Source organism: Quercus suber, unplaced genomic scaffold, assembly GCF_002906115.3.
Source record: "Quercus suber isolate HL8 unplaced genomic scaffold, Cork oak 2.0 scaffold_103, whole genome shotgun sequence".
NCBI classification, from domain to species: domain Eukaryota; kingdom Viridiplantae; phylum Streptophyta; class Magnoliopsida; order Fagales; family Fagaceae; genus Quercus; species Quercus suber.
Window position 1 is genome coordinate 1,143,972 of NW_027069568.1, and position 10,470 is coordinate 1,154,441.

The following is a 10,470-nucleotide window of genomic DNA, read 5'->3' on the forward strand; positions in this document are numbered from 1 at the left end:
AAAAAAAAAAAAAAAAAAAAAAAAAAAAAAAAAAAAAAAAAAAAAAAAAAAAAATTGTATATGAACTATCATAATTGTAATAATAATTGTTCATAAAAACCAAAAAATGAAAACTCTCCATTGTAATGAGTAATTCATGTTCGAAAAGTACTTACAACATGTTATAAAAAATGTGAAGTAAACAGCTTATCCAGACTTTTTTTTTGATAAGTGAACAACTTGTCCTAGACCTTATTGAACCTAAAAGTAAATAATGAAAGAAAATCTAAATCAAATAATCATTCATAAGAACAATTGCAAACAACCATGACAATTTCATTACTGTAATTTGGTTATTCCCTACTTTTTTTGCATGCCATAACTCCTATACATTGGCTTCCACTATCACGAACTACCCCAAACCATACCATATTATATTCTACAATTTCTTTTGTTTTTTGTTTTTTGTTTTGTTTTTTTGTTTTGTTTTTTATTTTTATTTTTATTTTTATTTTTATAGGCACTGTCATACAATTCCTTGATGGCCAAATTTACCTTATATTACATACCTGATAGCTACAGGATGTCTCTATCTACACTCTTCAACAACCACTCTTATTTGATTAGTTTTCTGAGCTTCCATAAATTTCCATATCAAGATTAGAAGTTGTCTGCACTAAATTCATTGCTATCTATCTTCACTCACCCACCTTTGGTTCCGATTGTACCATAACAGCCAGGCTATATTCAGCATGAACTCCACCTCTATGACATGCCCATTTTGCTAATAACACTATACCTATGGAAACATCATGGTTGGTCTCTAGACTTCTAGCACTTCTGAGCACTCCCATATTTCATGTGTCACTATTTCTGCCTATCCCACATATTTCACTTGAGAATGATGAAATTATTTCCCTACAGTAAAGATTGAGCTTATTCATGGGTAAAATATTGTGGATCACCTTTTAAGCAAAAAGTATAAGTTATGGCTACACATTTAGCCTGTAATACAAAGAGAAGTACCTTTTTTTGTACTTTTTAGCACATCACAGCACATCATGTTTGATGTAATGTTTAGCTAAATAATTGTCTTTCAAAGCCATCATTCTTTTTGTAATGAAAATATTTGCATGCACTCTGACATGTTTGATATAAAGTATAGCTAAATAGTTGTCTTTCAAATTCATTGTTAGTATATTCAATGCATTTAGTGTGCCATTCTGGTGTAATGCGTGGACTTGTTTGGTAAAATATGTCAAAGTATTTCTTTGGAATTGGAGGAAGGAGAAAAACGTTGAAAGCAATGGGATAATGTTCTATATTATTTTCTTGGGCAATCAGTTTTCTTGTTGTGTTGATGAATGAATCAGGCTACTTATGAGCAGTTCTAGATTGACTCGTGCAAGTTGCATTTAAGTAACACTTGCCATGCTTGGTTTGTCAACTGTCAATAGTCTTTTTGGTTTGTCACATGGGTGGTGTTTCAGTGTGTTAGTGATTCCTTTGACAGCTAAAACAAAGAGACACAAACCATGAAGTTGACTTAATCTAATATAAGAGTATAACTATTGAATTATCAAAAAAAGAAAAATGCACGAGTCTGTGAGACATTTTGCCAATTATACATGGTGTACATGTTCTAAATGAGAATGAAAACAAGAATGTAGGAGTGAGTGAGACATTTTGTCAAACACTTGGTGTACATGTTTTAAATGGGATTGAAAGGATAGTTTAACAATATGAATCCACCCAAAAAATACAGAACTGAAAAAAAAAAAAAAAAAAAAAACCTTCAAAATGATCCATTAAAAATAAAATCAATATTAGAATGTTCTATTATCAAAGAGGAATATGACTTCTCATGAAAAATTAGTGGTTTATTAGACATTTTTCATAAAGTAAAAATCAAGCCACATACAAATTTTTCTAATCAGGTAGAAATTGATAGTCTTCTCCATGTGCTTGATCAAACCCGACAAAAATTTCAATAAATTGCAGTGCCTGAATCGATTTGTACGGCTCAGTGCTTCTTCTCTCACTGCAGAGGGAGAGCCATTGGTGGAGTTTACAGGTGATGAATAATTCTATGGAAGCATCTGTGGCTATGAAGTCTAAAGTTGTCGATAAGCATAAAGTGGGCAGGAAAAAATTGGTTTTTCCAAATATTTTCTGTGGTATTTACTTAAACAATTAAATAAATTAAAAACATTAAAATGATTTGGAACTTTGCTAGCTGGTGAAGTCCTGGTTCTGAGTCTGTTCAGCAAATAGAGGAATACTTATTTGACGAAATTGTTCAATGTGCGAAGGAATATAAATTTCGGAGAGATGGAGCAAGAGAAGGGACCAAACGTTGTGCCTCTAGTTTTTTATTGGCAGTTTTTTTTTTGGGTGGAACAAATTGAAGCAAGTTCAAATCCCAAAAATTAACGTGAAACATGAACTGTGGTTGTTGTTGTTTGTTTGTTTGTTCTCTCTCTCTCTCTCTCTCTCTCTCTCTAAAGAAATATAACATAAAATATATCAGTAATTGTGCAAAATTAATAACTACCAAGTGGAATAGTGCAGTTGAACCCTAAGAGTTGCAAAAATAGTTCTGAAATGGTTTGCTTGAACAGACACATTTTTTTGTGTTTTTAAACATAGACGTGCCAGTAATTTATATAGCCACGTGGCGCAATGAGGAGTGGTCAACAAAAAGTCAAACGTTTCGACTATTAGTTATTACTAGTCGCTAACCCATCACCCATGCAACATGAAATTAAAAAAAAAAAAATTGAAAGAAATAGCTCAAAGTTTTATTAGTTAGACAGAAGAGAATAATATTGTTTTATTTATAATTGTTTGTGGTAATGAATAAAAGACAGAATGTCAAATCTCTAATTTAGTTGTATTGTATATATAGGTATATATAATATATGTAATATATATACTAAAAGGTGCTTATTGAAAGGTCATAACTCTTCATATTAGATATACCAAAATGTATCTATTAAATGTGCTTATTGACAAAAATGCACACTATTGAATGAAAAGGTACCTATGTAAACAAATATGGAATTGAAGGGGGGGGGGGGCGAGGGGGGCAGGTGGCCCCTCTGAACTTTTAATTTTTTTTACTAATAATATTATAATGACCTAAAATACCTTATTTGCCCCCCTTTGACACAACAGACAAAAAAAAAATATCAATTCACAATACCTTTACTTAGTAGACTTCTCCTTCTACTACATAAAATCATTGGGTCCCACTTAATAATGATTAAAAAAAAAAAAAACAATCTCTACATTGAATAGGATAGGAGTTTGAACAAACTACACAGTAGCTTGATGGACTTTTAAAAACAAAAACGTACAACTATAATATAAAACCATGGGTCTCACTTGGTAATAATTAAAAAAATTAAAAAAGATGTTTCATATCCATTTGTGACTTTGGCATTGATCTTACTAATTGCAACAGTTACTGTTGAAAGAGTTTTTTAAACAATGAATATAATTAAAAATCGATTACACAATCGAATAGAAAATCAATGGATGAATGATTGTTTAGTCACATATATTGAGAAATATATATTCAAGACTATTGAGTATGAAGAAATTATGCAGCGGTTTCAAAATATGAAAAATCGTCGAGGGCAATTGAGTAAAATAAACTAGGTGTAAAAAAATAAATTAAAGTTTACATTTTATGTTAGATTCTGTATGACAATTACATTATCATATAATAGTTTATTTATTTTGTTATTAATATTGATTAATTTTTTACTTTCAATCTTGTCTTTTAATCTTACCCTTCCTGACCTAAATTTCTGGCTCTGCCACTGACCGCAGACAATCCAGTTCTTCTCAGTCTAAGGGCCAAGACAAAGGGAAGAAGGATGCAAGGGATAGTGGTCAGTACACTATTCCCACAAGACCTAAGTGTTTTGGATGCCATGGATTCGGTCACATAAAGCAAGAATGCCCCACATATTTCAAGAGCATTGGGAAGAGTAAGGCACTTGCTGCTACCTTAAGTGACAATGAGCCTGAGGATGATTCCGACGATGAAGATGAAGGAATCTTGAATGCCTTCATTGCCACAGTCAATCCTACTAAAGGGATTGTTGAAAACGTGGAAGAAGAAGAAGAAGAAGAAGAAGAATTGGTGGATTCTAAATGTGAGAAGATGGATGATCAAGATGATATCCGTTCAGCCTATGAGAAACTATACAAGTTGTCTGAGAAGCATGAAAAACTGTATAGGCTGGCCACCAAAAAGCTCAGTGATGTGGAACTTGATCGTAAAGAGTTATCCACAAAGTTTGATGAGGCAAATCAGACTATTGGAGCGTTGAGATTTGAGAACAATTTCTTGGCTGAGAAGACCAAGAAGCTTGAAGCGGAGCTATTTCAAGTCAAAGTTCAATTGGAGAGGACTTCAAGTGCAAAGCTTGATGAAATGCTCAGCAATCAGAAATATGCTTCGGTTCAAACAGGTTTAGGGTATGGTCTTTCTTCCTCTAATACTGCTTCTACTAGTGTTACTGTTTTTATTTCTCCTGCTAATAATACTGAAATTGAGAACACTGATGTTAAAACTGAATTAGCTAGTGAGAACCTAGACAAGGATAAATCTATCTTAGGAGCACCCCCTAAGCAGGATAAGAAAGCTGTTAAAATCCCTAGGGCTAAGAAGGCTAACTCTTAAAACCAAAACAGAAGAAGCGGTATCTTTGTCATCATTGTGGAGCTGACGGTTATACACGACCAAATTGCTATAAGTGGTTAGCCACTCAACAGAGCAATGGCATGATAGCATCTGGAAGCCAAAATCAGCTTCAATCCTCTCTTTCTCCTCTTGGAGATCTTCTGAAAGCCCTCATGCTCTTTTCGAACTTAAACGGTTTCAATTCTTCCCTTTCACTACTGGTTCAAGGAGTCAATCAAAAGAAAGGTTCTTCCAAGGTGTGGAAGAAAAAGGACTCTAAGTGATTTTATCACTTTCTTCTATCTTCTTGTTTTTGTTTGTTGCATTACTTGTGTGTTTTGCATTTATTTTGAGTCACTCTAGTTTTATTCTTTGTTTTGTTTACCATGTTTTTGTTTGTTTGTTTTCAGTTTTGTTTTGTTTTGTTTTTAAAATAAAAAAAAAAATTGAAAAATCAGAAAATACAAAAACAATGTGTGTTCTGTGTACTTTGGTACTTGTGTACCTTGGATGGCCATTGAAACAAAATTTTCTAAATTTTGTATCTTTTATAGTTTAGATGAGCATCTCTATGCACAACTAAACAAGTGAGTTTTGTGGCTCTTGTTTGTGATAAGTAAGATTAAGTCATCTTTTGAACTTAACACTCGTATAACTCTTTTTTAAGGGTAGGACTAGAAAATCCTAAGAGAAAGACATAAATAACCATCTCACCACTGTTGCCCGCTAATCATAAATATGACACATGTATGCTTCGGCATAGCAAAAGTGCAGTGTCAAAGACATTTGTATGCTTCGGCATAACAAAAGTGCAATGTCTGTGCTTAACATGTTGGGTATTTCTTTTCTCTCTTTTATATGCCCATGCATGATATGCTAAATAAATAAAAATATGTAAAGAAAATAAAAAGCAAAAAGATCAAAAATACTTTAAATATGATTACAAGCATGTTTTCTAGATGATGTAGGAGTTATAGGATGTACCTCAAAGGTGATAGTCCACATCAAATAATTATGATTATGTGTGAGTTAAAGTGGTTTTCTCATATCTTAAATCGTCATAACATGTATACACTTATACAATCTTACGATATTTTTCACACATAACACGCAATATTCTTTGCTACTTTTGATACATGTGCAGATACAATGTGATTTGGTCATCACTAGGTTTTACATGTGCTAATGTATGCTCACTAAACTGTCTTGACTCATTTTTGAAATATAAAATTGGTTAGACTTGTTTAGTGTGTGTGTGTGTTTCTGAGGATCCATGTGCTTGAAAATTTTTGTTGAAAGATGATTTTGAGAGATTAATATGTTGATTGGATCATTGGTTGAGTTGCATGTCTGATTGCATTCATGTCTATGTTTTTCACTTCTCGAAAAACCGGTTTTAAAGCAAGCTCGACACCTCCTCAATATCTCCTCAATACCTAGCTATCTGTCGAGCTTCTCAAGCTTTTTCTTATTGCAATCTCGACACCTTCTCGACACCTGGTGAATCGATTGAGAAAGTTTCTGTTTCCTTGATACCTTCTCGACTCCTGGTGGATCGATCGAGCTTTTATTCTTGGTTCTGGTAGGTTGTTCCTCGACACCTCCTCGACACCTTTATCTATCGAAGACCATTTCCTTGACAGTTGGGTCGACACCTCTTGATACCTCATCTGTTGAGATTTACTAAGGATGTTATATATACCCTGTTCGCGATCCGGTTCTCATTTTCTCTATCTGTCCGCGACTGTTCACCTCTCAAACTCCTTTTTCTCACTCAAAACCTTCAACCCACATGATTTTCGGCCTTTCCTTGCTTCAAATCACTTGGTATGATCTCTTTTTCCTTCATTCTTTATGCATTTCATGTTTTTGAATCTTAGGTTTTGGGGTTTTTGAAAAATTTTGGGGTTTTTCAAAATTGATGAGTGTTTCTTGAAATTTTGAGATGAGTTTTCATTTAAATGTGTTCAAAATGTCATGCATTGCATCACATTGGCATTAGAATGGTATTTTCATGTATTTAGATGTGTGAAATATGATTATGTGTTGGTAGGTTTGGATTGGGCTGAGCCCATGATGAAATTTCTTTTGCATGTCACATGTTCATGCATCCCCATGCATACGTACTCTCTATTCAATATATTTGATATATTTGAATTGCTTTGGGACTTTTCTGATTGTCTCTTTCTTTCTCTCTCTCTCATTCTATTTACGTTAGTAGTGTCTATGACACCTAAGCGTAAATCGATTTCGGCTCAGAACCTTCTACATTCTGGAGCTTCTTCATCTTCTGATTCTGCTCCTCTTAATCTTCAGTTCTGTGATGATGATGCCCACAAGGCATTCTTAATGAACTTCTCTAGATGATGTGTTCATTCGTAACGCCAAGTCATTTTGGCGGATTTTGCCGATACTGGCCTTCCCTCTGTCATTCACAGTAGGGGATGGGAGTCACTGTGTGACGTCTCGATCACATGTCTTCTCGTGCTTATTTAGGAGTTTTACTCCAACATGCACGGGATTGATCGTTCAGTACCTTTCTTTTTCACTCGCGTTCGAGGTATGCGCATCTCTGTCACATCGCAGCTTGTTGTGGATGTGCCTCGGGTTCCTAGGATAGAGTTTCCTAACTATCCTTCTTGTGAGCGACTGAGGACTGTGTCTAAGGATGAGCTCATATCTACTTTCTGTGAGCGCCCTTTAGAGTGGGGTGAGTGTCAGTTCACATCATGTTGGCCTAAAGGTCCTAGATTCTTAAACATGGTGATAACTTTTGTACTTCATCCGCTTTCTCATTACAACTCCATCACAGAGCCTCGTGCTTGATTTTTGTTATCCCTTCTTGAGCATCTTACCATAGATTTTCCTTCTCATTTCATTTTGTCTATTATAGATGTTCATTTGGATGCGGCAAGCCGTGATAAGCTCGTCTTTCCTTCTGCTATCACAAGGATTCTACGCCATTTTTCCATCCCTTTTCCCGTGTCCAACCTTTCACTTTCATGTGCGCTATAGATGCCGCTACCATAAAATGTAGTGAGGCTCAGTTTAGGTCGAGACAGCCAAATTCCACTCCTCCCTCTCATTTAGCTCCATCCCGATCTGCTCCATCTACATCCGTTCCTTCTTCCTCTATGAGCGATGTGTCCCTTGGAGACATCATGGCACAGCTGCAGCGCATGGATGCTCACCTTGATACACTTTCTACTGAGTTGTATCAGGTGAATGTTCGTGTTGGTCGTATTGCACGATGGTAGGCGACCATGGGTGGTTTTGCTCTTAAGGTTACTCCTTCACCACCTCCTCCAGCGGCTTTTGATTCTGAGGATGATGATGACGAGGATGTTGATGCTTCGGATGATGATGATGGAGATGTTAGCTCTACTGATAAGATGTCTACTTGACACTCTACCCTTTGTCACTAGTGACAAAAAGAGGAAGTAGTTTTGGGATATGAGAGCAGTCATCTTAGGGGGAGAGTTAGTATAAGACATTTTTGTTAGGGGGAGTGTTGATACTTGAGCGATGTAGTGAAGATATGATGTATCTTTTTCTTTTCTACTTTTTAGATACATTGTTCTTGTATATGAGGTTTTGTGACCAGTTTTTCCATACATTGTACTTATTTTCTTTATATGTGGATGTATGTTTCTTTCACTTATCTCTACATATGTTGTTTCTTTTCTATCTTTATACACATGTTTCTTTTACTTGTATGCAATTTATTATTTATATTTCACACAAGATGCCTTGATGAGTTTTGTTTAAAGTGTTTCAGAAATACAGATTGTCAAAGTCTACTTGCCATAAACTCTTTTCTTGCAAAGTTTTTCAAGGGTTTGCGTTAGGATAGATTTTATTGTATTCAACAAGTGAATATGAGTTGAGTGATTTATGACTTCTCTCATATGTTCATTTGTTTTGTTGTGGTTTTGTCATAGATTGCCAAAGGGGGAGATTGTTAGGACATATGTGTTTCACTTGTTAAAGAACATATGTCATTCTTTTATGTAATTGGCTAATCCTTTGACAAAACGCACTTTACTTGTAATTGGGTAGTTCTAGGTGTTTTTAATACTTCAAGAAACAAGATTTCAAGATTAAGTGTTGAAGTCATCAAGTCTATCCAAGAAAACAAGCTGATAGTGCAAATTCATTAAACCTCGACAGCTGTCTCGACAGCTGCATCTATTTAGCTTAAAAAAGCTGTTCAAGCCCCGTGTACTCGACACTTACTCGACAGCTTCTCGACACCTCCTATCTGTCGAGATTTAAGAAATTTAGAATTCTAATCTGATTTCTTAGGATCCGTGAATGTGTCTTTGGTTCTTCTTTTCTCCTAACCCTAGACATATAAAAGGATTGTTTTAAGGGCCGTAAAATAGTTCACAAGTTGCACAAGTATTGAGAAAACTCTGTTGAAGCAAATTATGACCAGAGACGAAATTCTTGCCCTACTTCATCTCTTCTGAAGAAGTTGCTGTGTATGTGCACCTTTGGGTTTTGTGACCAAGCATTTTCTTGATCTTCATCGTGTAGAATGAACTGAAGAATTTTGTAGCCAATCTCTCTTTCAGCTGATATTGAAGTCGCGTACTGGGATCCTCGCATTGGTTAGTCACGTACTTGGGAGCCGTGCATCAAAAGGGGCAAACTGTCACTACAGAACAAGTCCAATTGGGTATTGGGGTAAGGGTTCAACTGTAGGTTGGTAAGGTACTTGAGATTCCTTTACTTGTAACTGCTTATTGTGATAATAGTGAAGTTTCGGGAGTGATGACCTAAAAATCACCCGGTGGGGTTTTTGCCGTCAGGTTTTTCCCATTCGTAAATAATTCACCGTGTTATTTATTTTCTGCTACATAATTAGTTTATTAGTGATTTGTTTGTTCTACCACGCGTTTGTATGTTAAATTGATTAATTAATAACTTGGCTAATTAATTAATTGGTTTAATCACAAGGGATCAATACGTTTTTGGCCTATCAATTATAATAATAATATTATAAATTAAAAGGCTAAAAGCACCCGTTTCCATATTTGACACTTGACAGATGCTATTAACATTGATAAGAGCATTCTTATCAAGGGTGCTATAAGTGCTAAAATGCTATTTTTAGCATTTATAACCCACTCCATCAAAGATGCCATATGCTAAAAAATTTGACATTTTGCTACAGTGCACTCTCATTTTTGATAACGCACTGTAGCAAGATGTTATAATTTTTTAATATTTTTAATTATCTCTCTCCTTAGACTTAGACTCACTCTGTCCTCTTTCTCACTCTCACTCACTCTATCTTTTCTCTCTTTCTCTTTGCTTCTCACTTACTCCAGTCTCTCTCCGTCTCCCTCTTTCTCATTGAGCAACAGTTTGACTTCGACAACCAGTGTGGATAGTGGTTCGGCGAAACTGGTGAAGAAGATGAGGTCGAGTTTATGGTTCATGGGTCTTTGCTGTTGATTGGGGTGGTTGGGTTGCAATGGTTCGGCGAGTGTGTTTGGGTTTCAACAGGTGTGGTGGGTTTGGGTGGGTTTTGTGACTTGATTTTAGGTGTGAAATTTCTTCAAATATGCTTTTTTTGATTTTGGGCTGGTGATTTCTAATATGGGTTTCTGATTTGTGGTTCGTGATTCATGGGTCTCTATTTGTCACTTTTCACCGAGGGTGGGTTGTTTTGGTTTTGTGATTTTAGTTTTTTTGTGGGTTTTGTGCTTTGATTTTGGTGGGTGTAATTTGACTTGTGATTTAGTGGGCTTTTGGGTCTTTGTTGTGATTTGATTTTGGCTGGGTTT